Source organism: Peromyscus maniculatus, chromosome 16 (genome assembly GCF_049852395.1).
Source record: "Peromyscus maniculatus bairdii isolate BWxNUB_F1_BW_parent chromosome 16, HU_Pman_BW_mat_3.1, whole genome shotgun sequence".
In the NCBI taxonomy this organism is placed as follows: Eukaryota; Metazoa; Chordata; class Mammalia; order Rodentia; family Cricetidae; genus Peromyscus; species Peromyscus maniculatus.
In genome coordinates, this window is record NC_134867.1 from 29,956,341 (window position 1) to 29,971,007 (window position 14,667).

Sequence of the window (14,667 nt, forward strand, 5' to 3'; positions counted from 1 at the left end):
GCCACAAACCTTCCCTTTAAAGTAAAGAATTGCAGTGTGTCCAAGGTATAGTGCATTGATATAGTGCATTGAAGTATGAGGAGGCATGCCTGTTTGAGGGTGTGTACTAGTGGGGAGACCGGGAGGAAATAACCAATGATAAACTGCACTCAGTGTACATTTTCATTGAAAACTACCTCCTCATATCCTGTAGCTCCTTCTAGTTCTCTCATCGGTTCATGGCAACTGCTCCTTTTATAGTTACTAGAGATCTCTTGGCTTTATAAAATACATTTAATAACTTTAATAATCTAGTATCCCATGTGTAGGTGCCTCCTTATTTTCATATCTGTTCCATCCTGCTTGCTAATTTCCATTAGGGAGACTTTATTACCTTCTGCCGCATAACCCTACAGATGAAGACTCCAAGCAGTCTATTTCTTCACAATTTCTCGGTTCAGAGATGCATTTGCAAAATCTTAGGTGAGGGCTAGGTGTGGTGGTACATGCCTTTTGTCCTAGTACACAGAAGGCAGAAGCAGGCCAGCCTGATCTACATAGCAAGTTCCACACCAGCCAGGGCTACATAGTGAGACCCTGTCTTAAGCAAACAAAAACTGAGTAAGAGGAAAGCCAAGGGGTAACTTAGATAAAATTCAAAAATAAGGCGACACACTCACCTATTGGTTGTAGTATTAAGGCAACTCTACGTATTTAAAAGGGAGGTTTATTTTGTGGGGTAACTTACAAGTAAAGGGATAGGTTACAGGGCCCGGGAAAGGTGTAGTGCAGTCCAGTGGTGTTCTCTGGAGAACTCTGCTTGATCTACCTCCAGCATCCAGGATCTAGAAACCAAGAGAGCCAGCACATCTGGATCTCGGCTCTTAAGGGCTCCTGTCTCAGCCTGCCTTGTAGGCGTGACAGTTACCAAAGCCTCAATGGGGGTAGTACTTCCAGGTCAAAGCTGGAACAGCTACCCACTACACTCACCTTTTGTAACTGTCAAAAGTGCCTCCAACCATCTCCTGCCCATCAGAACTCTTTCATATGGGAAGTTCCAACCCGCAGAGAGCCACATCCTCTTACTCCCTTGCCTGTGGACTTGGTCCACGATGACCTCTTAACAGATGGTTTCTTTACTGAGGAAAGTAACTGTCACAATTCATAGCAAACTCTAAGGCCATACTCTGTCACCTTCCAGTCTAAGGTGATGGAGAATAAAGCAGGCAGGGCCTCCCTGCTTTGGCCAAAGAGGACATCCAAGAAGTGCTTGTTGATGGACTGACTCTTTCATCTGTGATATCAGCACTGTTGAATGGATCATTCTACAATGATGGGGATGTATCACGAATGTCATTACCGTTTATGGATTTACTCATTTGTATATATTTGTACAAAATGATGAGTTCCCTTATGCCACTTTACAAACACATATGTTCATATGTACTTTGCTCATATGCGCCTCCGAGTACCTCTCACTCACTCTGTCTCCTCCCACTGGTCTCCCTCCATTTCCTAAATAGCCCCCCTTCTGCTTTCATGGTGTGTGTGAGTGCACACTCGCTTGTCTAGATAGCACATCTGAGGAAAAATATGTAACATTTTTCTTGCTTATTTTGCTTAACATAAGGCTATCTACTTTCATCTTTTCCTGCAAAAACGCAGTTCTTCTTCATGACTGAGTACCATAGTGTATGTGGACCACTTTTTTTAAATCTGTTCATTAGAGGAGAAAGGCTAATGAAAGGGAGACCGAAAGAAGAGTATAAAGAATCAGTATAACAAAAAGTTGGGTCTTCGAAAAGGTAAACAAGATTGACAAATCCCTAGCCTCACTTAACCCAAAGAGGCAGAAGAACCAAGTTAATAAAGATAAGAAGAGGAACGTCACCATATTTACCAAGGAAATCCAGAGCATCATTAGAGGATAATGTTGAAAACTCGTATTCCGAGAAATAGGGGACCTAGAAAATAAGTGGGAGTGTGTTCCTGAAACACGACTTACCAAGAATGAGTGAAGACAAGCAAGCCTGCAATGGGTGATGCCTCTGAAGCAGTACCAAGCCTCCCAACAAATAAAACCCTTCATTTTCATAAATAAATTTTTATAATTTCTACCAGGTATCAATTCTACCAGATCTTTGTTCTCTATGAGAAGAACCAAACGCACACTTTCATGAAACACTTAAAATGAGCCTGGAATGGTGGGAGGAATAACTGTCATAATTTATATCATTTTAATTTCTTTAAAGTTAATTTCTTGAAAAGCCACATATGAGCAGTGATTACCATAGTTAATTGCACAGCTCTAGACTAGGATGTGAACGTTAAGACTTAATGATGTTCGAATCCCTCATGAGAAGAAACTTTAGTTCCTCACACTTTGGTGTGCTTCTATCGTTGTGGAACTTTGTAGTTTGGTGCCACCCAAGGTTTTAGTGTTTCTCCCACTAGCTAGATAATCAGTTCATTAAAAAAACTAGAGAGTCATGTTCCTGGGAGTCTTTACGTACTGAAAAAAAAAATGGGTCATTATAAACTATTGACTCCTATTTCAAACCAAAAGGCAATTAACCCCCTCCCCCAGTGCCCTTTGCCTCAATTGTCCCTGTATAAACATCACACATGTTGTGGTCTATACCAGATACACCATTGTCCATGGCAGCTCCGCAGGGATCCCATAGTCTTGACCAGGCATGCATAGATCCAAAATTTCTGATAGAGCAGGGGAATACAAAACAAAACAACAAAACACTCTAGAATTAAATGTTTAGTTTCAGAACTTTCAAGAATAATGGAGCACCAAGAATACTTTACATAGTGCTACTCAATGGCCAGTCATCCTTAAAAATTAACCAGCCTTCATGGCCTGCAGCCACATGTAGAGTTTTCAGTATCAATTGTTAGATGAATTGGAATGAAGGATGATAAAGTGCTGTACGAGAGACCAGGAGGTATATAACCTACTACTATTAATCTTCTAAATGGGCATAGCAATAAACCAATTTCTAATAACTTACTGTTATGCCCACAGATTCACGCATTTCTCAACCCTCATCAGAGAAGCCTCTATTTGAAGTAGATGGTTTTTTTAACTTGCATCCCCCACAGCTGGACAAGATACAGAAAGAAGAGACTGTCAAATGTTCAGCACTAAATAAACGCATATACTGCACACCTCGTCCCCAAGCTCGGGATCATCGTGGGAGTGAGGGCAGAAGAGGTCTAAGATGGATGGCTACATGGAAATGGTGTCTTCTGGACATGGCAGGATAACTTTGCATGTGGACTGAGTTGTTGGGACAGCATGCACAAGACTGTCCAAGCCCAAGCCAGACCAAATCCCACAGGAGCACGGCACAGCTCCCACCCCTGGGTGTGAAGCTGTGGGCAATTATTAGCTGCTGGGAAACGGAGTGAGTTTTCCGCATGTAGCTTCTGGTAACTTGGCCACTTGCCAGTGGAAGACCACACATCCAAGAATATTTAGGGTATACAAATTTGCCCTTAGGAGTTAAAAAAAAAGGGGGGGGGGAATAGACACAAAGTTTTGATGGATGTGGATGAGGAGTGGATTTGGTAAGAGTTGGGAGGGGTGAATATGATCAAAAGACACTGTATGAAATTCTCAAAAAATAAAGAAAAACTGAATTTATAGAAACTGAATTTGAGCCGGGCGGTAGTGGCGCACGCCTTTAATCCCAGCACTCGGGAGGCAGAGCCAGGCAGAACTTTGTGAGTTCGAGGCCAGCCTGGTCTACAGAGTGAGATCCAGGAAAGGCACAAAGCTACACAGAAAAACCCTGTCTCGAAAAAAAAAAAAAAAAAAAAAAAAAGAAAGAAAGAAAGAAAGAAAGAAATTGAATTTGATACCTATAGGTACATATACAACATGATTTTGCATATATGTTAAGCAAAATACATAAAAGACAGCTCTAAGGCCTCAGGGATTCAGAATATTGGCAGTGATTCCAGATTTCCAAAAGTGCTGCCTGGGAGTGGTTCAGAAGGCCATTTAAATGAAGATCAGACAGTCTGATTTTGTACTTTTGAGCTGCGATTGGGAAAGTGTGTGAGTTACTAGATTATCCTGTTCTGTTTCACTGTGACTTAGGAAGGAAAATTTTCAGACAAAAACAATTAAAAAAACATTTTACAAGGGATATTTTATCACGACACAGATGACATCGGCAAAGTTATTCGGTGTCTGGTAAATGTGTGATAAGTGTTAGCTGCATCTTAAGATTTCCAAATACTAGTAAAAGTTATTTAAACTCTTTCTACTTCAGTTCCACCATTTGTAAAATGAGAATAATAGGCTAGAACCTGGTGCAGTTGAGTGTCTGGGCATCTGTAATCCCAACTGCTCTGGAGAGTAAAGCTGGAAGATCCCTCAGGCTCAGGTAATTGAAATTAGACAATGCAGCATAGCAAACTCCTGCCGTAAAAAAAGAAAAAAAAAGAAAAGAAAATGAAAATATGTCTTAGGATAAAAATGTCACTATTCCATTAGGTACCACACAGCAATGTCTTGAAGATTAATAGACTCCATGTGTAACTGTGGTTCCAGAAGATTATATTGTCTAGAAACATTGTGGTCATCTTTGTTTGGATAAATATATGTTGTGGTGTTGGTGTTCCCACAATGACAACACATTTCGTAGGACACGTGCTTCCGTTAAAGGGCCCATAACTGTGAAATGTGTTTTACTTGTGAGAACCATAGTCTCTCCCTTCACCTCCAACCCTGGTTCTTAGATTCGTTCATGTTACTGTAGGCAGATTTCATCTTTATATCCATGTGTAGCTGTAACGTTCCTCTGTGTGGACATACTGGTCTTTCTCCTCTCTGTCGACCAAGCTGCTTTCAGTTTTGTGCAGTTTGGCATTTGAGAATGTTTGGTTCCCAAGTAGGAGCCCAGTGTGCCAAGTGACTGCACCATTTCCAAACCCATCAGAGTCTCTCTCTCTCATTCTTCCTCTGACACAGGTAGACTTCACAAGGGCGTACAGTGTTATCTCGAGTAATTTGCATTTCTCTGATGACAGTTAAAGCAAGCATTTTTCCAAGTTTTTCTTAACCATTCTCATGTTCACTTTTCTGTGACACTTCTTCGGGTCTAAAAAACACTTGGAAAAGTCACGTGACATCCTTGCTGTTCCTGACACAATAATACAAGGCATGAGTCATTCTGTGACTCATGGTTGTGCCTGATGAGGAGAACAATAGTTAACATGGTATCAGAATGGCTTGGGCCCTCCAAAGTTATTTCCTCAAGTCTTCCTTGAACTAGCAATAACCGTGGAGAGGAATTTAAAAGCCATTTTTTTTTTTGTCAGTTTGTGGCTTTCTTTTGCATAGTGCACATGCATTTGCACTGATTTGGTTTGGGGGTTTTGGGTTTTTTTGATTAATTTTTTTTTCAGAAGCATCAAGCAGTTTGCTTCGAATAGAGACACATCTATTGAGCACTGATGTGCTGAGCATCATTCTAAACACTTTGAAAATATTATCACAGTCTTGACATTGATATAAATGGGAGAGATCAATACAATATTATTGTATCTTCCCAATGAAGAAATGAGAGCCCTAAAAAAAATGAAATGACGTGTTCAAGTTGGAATCACACAAAATGGCAGAAATAGGTGTCAATTTGAGGGGGCCTAACTGGCTTGCCACACTGTCAACCCCACACCATAATCCCAGGAAGTTACACCTCATTTAGAAGTAAAACAGCAAGATAGAGGGAGGCAGGTAAGTTCCCAGGAGCAACGGGGGAGGGGGGGCAGACACGACACATGGGGACGGGGACAGGGACTGATGGACCTTTAGGATCAGCTATGTAGGAAGAGATCTGGAGAGGAGCTGAAAGAATTGAGAGAAAAATGAAGATCAGAAATTACTAGGGAGTCCGAAGAATGGGAAAGGTCCTTGCAAAGGGATAAAGTCCACACTTCACAAAGTGTGAGTGGACACAACCTTAGGAGTTCGCCACAAGAGCATAGGTTCCCCAGGGATTTGAGAAGCTGTGGTAGCATTTGTGAATCAGGAGCTGGTTTCATACAAGTAGGAGAATGATCTAGAAGCCAACAGAGTGGTGGTTGTGCTTCGGAGTGTGGCGCAAGACTCAGAAGCAGGCAGCTTGTCTGGCGGCTATGTAGGTAGGAGGTAGGAATTGACAGAAGCTAAGAGAATGCTAAATAAACAGAAATGGGTAACAAAAACTCCCAGAAATAGACTGCATAATGCTCTTCTAACTTTGAATTTTCTGAATGCCAATGAGAAAGGAACAACAGCTGCAAAGAGACATTGGGTAATAGAAAAAACTACAGAATTAAATCAGCCTATATACTTTAAGGATGTGCTGACCTCAGAATGGAAACCAGGGTATGTATTGCTTAGAAGCTTCTCACTGCATGCCAGGAGGTATTGAAAACAAGCAGGTTTTGCTTACCAAGCCTCAGGAGTTACCGAAGCCTTGGATGAAAGGTAGATTTCAGGCAAGGCAAGATGGTCTGCCTCCATGAGGCAGGTGAGGATTCCGGGGAGAGTACTTGCAATGAAGCCTAGACAGAAAAGGTTTAGGAATGAGAAGTAAAGTGCAGTTTGATCACCAGTGAGAAGACCTAGTCAGTCACTAAGCCAGGCAGGCACAGTAATTTCCCTATCGATCCACGTTAACCTGGCCTCTCTTTTGTTCTCAGCTAAAATTTTGTCATGAAAGCTAAGCAACTTCAGGCATAGTTTGGTCCACCACTTAAACCTCTTGAACATGTTCCCTGTGTCCACCATCATTTTGTCTTAAATTCTAACCTTAAACTGAGCATGCTCAGAGATGTGCTCACATCTAAAGGGCTTTCCTTTATGCTCCCTAGACATAGTTTCCTTTATTCAAGACGGGCACTGCTTTGAAAATGCCTCTCAGAAGTGGAGAGATGGCTTAGTGTACCGATAACGCCCATTCACCATGTCCGAGCGAGGGGCTGTGGATCGGAACAATAGAGACAAGAAACAGCGGGTCATTCACCGCAGCAGAATGCCGAATGCCGTTTATTGAAAGAGGGAGGAAGCCGGGTGGTGGTGGCGCACACCTTTAATCCTAGCACTCATGAGGCAGAGCCAGGCAGATCTTTGTGAGTTCAAGGCCAGCCTGGTCTACAGAGGGAGATCCAGGAAAGGAACAAAGCTACACAGAGAGACCCTGTCTCGAAAAACAAAACAAAACAAAACAAAACAAAAAAAAAAAGAGGGAGGAAACCTTAAATACAGGCTTACAGCACAATGGGAGAACCCCAGAGGGCAGAAGTTCACTACTGATGCTTACAATCTTGCATCTAAGCTGTTAACGCCCAATATGCAGCATACACAAATGAGGAACTTCCCTTAAGCAGTCAGGAGGGTGGAAACCGGCAGGGAATTAGCATAGGGAGGACATCTGGTCAAGGTCGGCAAGCAGGCAACAGCTACCCAAATTGGGAGGAGGCCAGGGCCCTACAGCTCAGCGGTTAAAAGTTCTTGCTGAAGTCACTTCCCATCACCCACAACAACAGCTCACAACCTTCTGTAACTCCAGTTCCACATGGAACACCTTCTGACTTACACTCTGTGAACAGTAAGTATGCCTGTGGTACACATACACACACAGGCAAAACACTCTTACACATCAAACTAAAACAAGTAAGTAGAAATACCGGGCAATAAACTTGTCTCCGTTCTTTTATTTCTTGCCCACACTTGGTTTTGGATTTGTATTCGATAAGATATAAACTCCAGGGGCATGGTGGTGCACGACTTTAATCCCAGCACTGAGGTAGAGGTAGAGGCAGCCAGATCTCTATGAGTCCTAGGCCAGCCTGATCTACATAGTGATTTCCAGCACAGCCAGGGAACCATGGCTATACAGAGAGACGCTGTCTCAAAAAAAAAAAAAAGATACAAATCCAAAGCATCCAGTTACATGTTTATTTTGACAATAACCAGACAGAACCATGATGATTGATTTAGATGAGTTGTTTTGGCCTTGAGATTAGGAGGAAATATCTACAAATATAAAATTGCCAAGAAGACTGACGTTAACCAGCAGGTTGGAAGTGCTGACTTATGCAGTATCTGTTTACTTTGAGGATAATGGCAGTGCCTCTGGGGTGATGGAAAGGACTTGCAGACAGATCCTTCTATCTTCCATCAAATAAATTATCCTGGCCAGACTGGTTCATCTTCCTGGGTCCCATTTGCTGTTTATAAATAAAGCTAACAATTAATAATTTCTCTTCCTCCTCCTTCTTTTTCTTGTTCCTCTTCTCCTCCTCTGTGGAACCAAAATAAGACCAAAATGCTCTCACCCCAAAACTAAAGGCCTAAGACTGCTCCTTTTAGCTACAGGCCATAAGTTACTGGAACAGGCCAGAAGTTACTGAGACCAGTCAGTTCAGATTCCAGAAACCAGGAAGTGTAAAAGTACAGAGCCACAAGATAGTCACGAGGTAATGCCTGCCAGACTATGGAATGTCCTCTCCCTGGTTTCCAGGGTAACTGATCACAGAAATGCCTCCACCTGAGGGCAGCCAATGAGAAATGGTGGCGGGCAACCATTCCCTTAGAAGTAATTTCTAGAAGTCCCTAGAAGCGAGCCAATCAGAATTGTACCTGTACTAGCACCCCTAAATGATGTAACCTTGTGACTTTTCCCTTTAAAAACTGAGCTTGCAGACAGGTGGGCGCTTCCTCCAGCTTCCACTGCGTTGGATCTGTTGGACGAAGTCCCTGCCTAGGCTTGTATTGCTTTTGGATATCCAGGATTAAACCTTGCTTTTGCATTCCGGCATGCTCGTCTTTGGTGGTCTCTCTGGGGGTCACGATCTGGGCACAACATTTGGGGGCTCTCCGGGATCCCCAGAGACCCCCCGCCGGGACACCTAAGAGCTCCGGAGGTTCATCTGCACCGATCGGTAAGAGCTCTCTGTTTTCTTGTCTTTGCTTTCATTTTCTTATCCGAAGCTGGCGGTTGAATCTGACAGGCTCACCTTGGCGGACGCGCCTGTAAGGTGACGCTGGAGGAGTTGGAAGACGTTCCAACCCCTCATCAGGACTCGGGGGTCCTCACAGGTCCCCCCCGTCATAGGACGCCCGAGAGGGGTCCGTCTGTTAGGATGCCCGTGAGGGGTCCGTCTGTTTGGATCCGTCTGGGGATCGGGAGATACCCATGAGGGGTCCGTCTGTTTGGATCCATCTGGGGATCGGGAGACTCTGTTGAATTGTCCCTGTCCCATCTGTAGGTCTTTGGCATTATCGAGGCTCCCTCTCCGGACTCTCGTCTGCCTGGACCATCTGTAGGGCCCTTGTTCTTCCTTTTTGCCTGCCTATCTTGTTCGTCAGTGTGATTTGTTAAATGTGTGAGAACTGTGGCCACATGTGTGAGTGTTTTATGCCTGAGCTTGTGTGTGCATTGGGACTTGTGGGCCGATTGCCAGCCGAAGGGATGGAGACCCATTCGGTGGTTGAACTGGCACAGACTCCTTGCTCTCTCTGACCAGAGCACAGGCAGCAGGCAGCAGAAAGCTTGCGCCAGCAGGCAGCGGCTGCACAGCTGCTACTTCGGGGACCCAGGGCGCCGCTGAGAGGGCTAGGCGGCCCGTGAGCATCACGGGGCCTAGATGCAGCGGGTTCGGGCCCCAGCTCGCTCAAAAAACTATGGAGTAGAGGCTTGGCTGCATGGGAACTAGGCATGGCTTTGTGCTAGAGCGGGCTGTGAGCACTGTGTGTATGGCCGGCAGGTTCTGGCTGGGCTCCTGTGTGGACATGGGGCGGAACTGGCGGGAGCCAGCAGGAGCCTCAAGGAGCTCAGTGTGGGGGCTGGTGGAGAACTAACTGCCCCTCCAGGGTCACAGCTGAGGAGTGGCCTACAGGTCTGTGGGCCCAGCCAGGGCGTGGAGTCATCTTTTGTCTCCATGGTGCATGCTTTCCCCGCTTTCCGCTTTCCCCGTCCTCCTCTTCCATGCTGTTGGGTGGGGCTCCCAAGACCTGCCCTGGGGCTAAAACCTGATCAAGGTCTGGCTCCAAGAATGGAATGTCACCAAAAGTTTCTTGTCTGCGGTACAGTGCTGATGCAAATTGAGAGTTATTCTTGTTATGGTATGTGCATGTATTTCTGTTCTTGTTTAAAATACTGTAACTTTACAATATATTCTAGAGTACTGAGGGAAATCACAAGAAAGACTTTGGTAAGAGTTTCTGTTTTAAAGGAAAAGAAAAAGTGGAATTTGTCTGGAGTAAATGTCTGAGGGATCAAAGGAACGGACTGAGGGTACATGGAAGGTCGTAGAAGGTCAGAGGGGATGTGATGTAAACTGTTTGTTATGGTTTCTTATACCTGCAAATACTGAATTTGAAAGTTAATTCTTATTGGTTTTCATCTTAAAAATGGCTAATGATTTTGCAAACTGCTTATGTGTGTATGTATACAGGCATGTGACTTGAAAATGTAAGCAAGCTTTAACTGTATGTATGATGTATGTATGTGTGTAACTTGGATCCAATTGTGTGTATGTGTGCAAGTAATTGTTTAGAAAAACGAGCTTTAAATAGCAACCACGTGGCTCCCTCCATCTTGGCTAGTGACCTCATGGGCAGCCATGTGGCTGGCAGCCATCTTTTACTAAGGTTATAAAGATCTACTCGGGTTAACATCTGAGTACTTATGTCTTTACCAAGTGTTCAACAGCAAGTTTCTAGAGAATTTAAGTAGATGGCAACATGTGTTTAATAAATAAGGTATTTGATTAATATTAAAGCTGCACATCAATGCTTTTATACACAGGAATATACCTTGCTCTGGCAGCTAAACTTTGTAACATAAAGGAATCATAGGAAACAGCTGAGGTTTGCAAATGTATGGCAGGACTAGAGTTCCAAAAAGAGTCTAGTTGCAGTGGTGGAAGACATTTGAGAGATATCAGTCTTTTAAGAACAGTTTTTATAGTTAAAAACCAATGGCTTAAAAAATGTTTCTTCTTACCCAAGGTACATTCAGGCTTAAGAATGTTGTATAATGATATTTTGTTTTGGTTTCTTTACTGAACCTGTATTTGATGCTAGAAGAGCGTCAACTTAAAAGCATTGTTTTTAGGCTACTTTTGTAGACTGTTAGAGAACATAAATAGTCAGTCATAAGTAATCAAGTTTTTTAATTGTAGTCAGGGTAAGTAAGTACTGATGTAAGTTTACTCATTGCATATGTTTTCAGGGTTTAGCTTGAAACAAGTAATTAGAAACAAAGTTTGTCTATTCAGATATACCTGGACAGCCCTCATACTTCAGAGATCTGCAGAATATGGCATTTAAATGTTGATCTAAAAGCTTACTATATCAGACAGGCTTCCAGATCCTAGCAGTGACCCAAGGTCTCCAAAGAAGATTACGTACGAGGCACACGTCTCTGCCTGAAATATGACAATGCTGATCACAGGGCAAGATGCCCCAATGCAACGCCTGCCGCCAGGACCCAACCCAGACTGTGGACAAGCAGTAGGACACTGGAATTGATTGCACCCTTTTGCGTGATCAAGGTCAGTCTTCCATGTCCCTATTCCACAGGAAAAATACTCCGCCTTATGGACCTGATGGCGGAAGAAGATTGATGCTGTTCTGACTGGTGCCTCCAACATATGGAGACCTGGGTAGGGATTGATCCCTGTAATTTATAGGATTGGAAGCTTCTTGGTCTGCACTCAGATATAGTTTATCCTTCTCAGATCTCTGACAGTACTGATGGCCAGGCTAGCTCTAACTTTGTCAGCGTGGCAGCATCAGACAACCAGATCCTTCTGCAAGGCTATAGCTAGCTTGTTAGCTCACTTTTAGGAAAATGTTCTAAGATATAAAAGTTTAAGTAAGTCATAAAGGTTCAGATATGAGTCCAAAATGAGATAAGTTTCAGATTACTCTCCTGTTCTATGGATCAGAGCTTAACATTTAGGAGCCCTGATGAGCTGGTAGAGCAATGACTACTTACTATTCAGTTACAGGCTCAACATTTTGGATGTCTAAATGTAAACCTAAAAGTGCTTCTCATCAGGTCAAAAATCTCTGTCCAATTTATACCTGGCTTTCTGGACAGAAGAAAAATGCACAAGCTTTTAACCCAAATCTGTAGTTCTTGTTGGGACTCAAAGGTATGAGTCCACTTCTGCTGTTTTATAAGATACCCATTATCTGCTTTGTCTACAAAAACTTTTATGTCATTTTGTAAGTAGGCCTCGAAGGATCAAAAGAGTCATAAAAACCTAGACCCACTTCGCAGAGGTCAAAAGGACCCCAGATAAGTATTCCTAAAGATGGTATTTTTCCTCTCTCCTGGTCTTGGGACCACTGATTTTCCCATTACTAAGGGTATGGACCTAAGGGTTCCAAATAAGTTCATAAATTTTAACTTCTGTTCCTAGTTTAAATTTGTCTCAACAGATTTCTACTCAGCTGGCAGTCACCTCCAGATTTCAGTCGCTGACTCCACTGCTCCAGATGACTGTGTGCTCTAGACGACTGTGAGCTCCAGACTTGCTAAAAGCTGACGTGGACCAGCCCAGCTAACATGGTTCTTCCCTGTCCCTATGGGGTCAGGCAGCTACATGCTTCTGACAAATGCCCCCTTACCCAGTCTTTGACTAGCTTTTCAGCCTTTTGGGGCCCCCTGATATCAGCGCCCCAATGCCAGCTCGAAGCAGTTCCAGAAGAGAACGTCACCCATATTCCCTGTTCAGAAAAGGCTGAAATGCTGGGTCAAAAGAAAACTCCCTGGCATAGAGACAAGATGGCTAACTATACATGGCCATTATTAAAGAGGGATACTTAGGAACTAACTGTCCCAAACCCATGATTGGGTTCCATTAGGCACATGAGAAGGGGGAAATGTGGAACCAAAATAAGACCAAAATGCTCTCACCCCAAAACTAAAGGCCTAAGACTGCTCCTTTTAGCTACAGGCCATAAGTTACTGGAACAGGCCAGAAGTTACTGAGACCAGTCAGTTCAGATTCCAGAAACCAGGAAGTGTAAAAGTACAGAGCCACAAGATAGTCACGAGGTAATGCCTGCCAGACTATGGAATGTCCTCTCCCTGGTTTCCAGGGTAACTGATCACAGAAATGCCTCCACCTGAGGGCAGCCAATGAGAAATGGTGGCGGGCAACCATTCCCTTAGAAGTAATTTCTAGAAGTCCCTAGAAGCGAGCCAATCAGAATTGTACCTGTACTAGCACCCCTAAATGATGTAACCTTGTGACTTTTCCCTTTAAAAACTGAGCTTGCAGACAGGTGGGCGCTTCCTCCAGCTTCCACTGCGTTGGATCTGTTGGACGAAGTCCCTGCCTAGGCTTGTATTGCTTTTGGATATCCAGGATTAAACCTTGCTTTTGCATTCCAGCATGCTCGTCTTTGGTGGTCTCTCTGGGGGTCACGATCTGGGCACAACACCTCCTCTTTCTTGCTCTCCTCCCCCTCTTCTTCTTTTCGTCTTCTCTAAATAGTTATCAAAATCAAATTAGTTTCTGATATAAACATGCCTACAAAATCATAAAGTGACATATAAAGTCATGTTAGAACTGTTAGGTAGTTCACATCACATGTGTGTTATGCTAAGTTCTTTCAGAGAGCAGAGGGCAAGTGTAACTTTGTTCCTGGTTTGTAAAAAAGAAATTATTTCAGTGATTTTTGTCATCATTTCAGGATTTGCCTCTTTTTTTATTTTCTCTTTCTTTCTTTCCTTTCTTCCTTCTTTCTTTCTTTTTTTTTTTTTGTTTGTTTGTTTGTTTGTTTTTCAAGACGGTTTCTCTGTGTAGCTTTGTGCCTTTCCTGGAGCTCACTTGGTAGCCCAGGCTGGCCTCGAACTCACAGAGATCTGCCTGGCTCTGCCTCCCGAATGCTCCTCCTGGCTCCTTTCTTCTTTCTTTTCTTCCTTCCTTTCTTTTTTTTTTTTTTTAATTAAGGGGAAAAAACCCCAGAAGTATCTACATGGTATTCCAGAGTGAACAAAAGCCACTTATCCGGGAAGAAGCAAGAATGGGGAAATTGTCAGAAGGAAGGTTTTTCCTTGTTCTAGCATAAATGATTTACAGAGTTTCTACTGAAGGACAACAGATCAAGACTCGCTTGAATCTTTTAGAAAAGCTCAAACATCTGCAACTTGGTACTGTGGCCACCTGCCATTCTTCAAGAGCATTATAAGTGGCCTAGTAATCAGAAGCTGGAAATTTTTCTCTTTTCCTACATATAAGCACTCTGTATTTCCCTTCTGTGGCCCACTCATTCCAATAGAGAGTGTATATATACATATGTATATGTGTGTAAATATATATGTATATGTGTATGTCTGTATAGACACACACATTCTCTCTCTCTCTCTCTCTCTCTCTCTCTCACACACACACACACACACACACACACATACCCCAAATAGTATGGGCTTAAATATTTTCCTTTTTGCTATATTTTTTATGCAGAGAGATGTGTGCTCATATTTATTTTTCTTTTACCTTGATCCTTATATTTATAAGCCAGAGAAGGTCTTTGTATATACATTTAGGTAATTTCGATCTAGAATTTGTCTAAAAGGGGTGGTGTTGATATCAGGATATCACTCTGGCCTTCCCTCAGCTCCCTGGTTCTTGTTCTCTCCAGCAAAAGAATTTAGATGA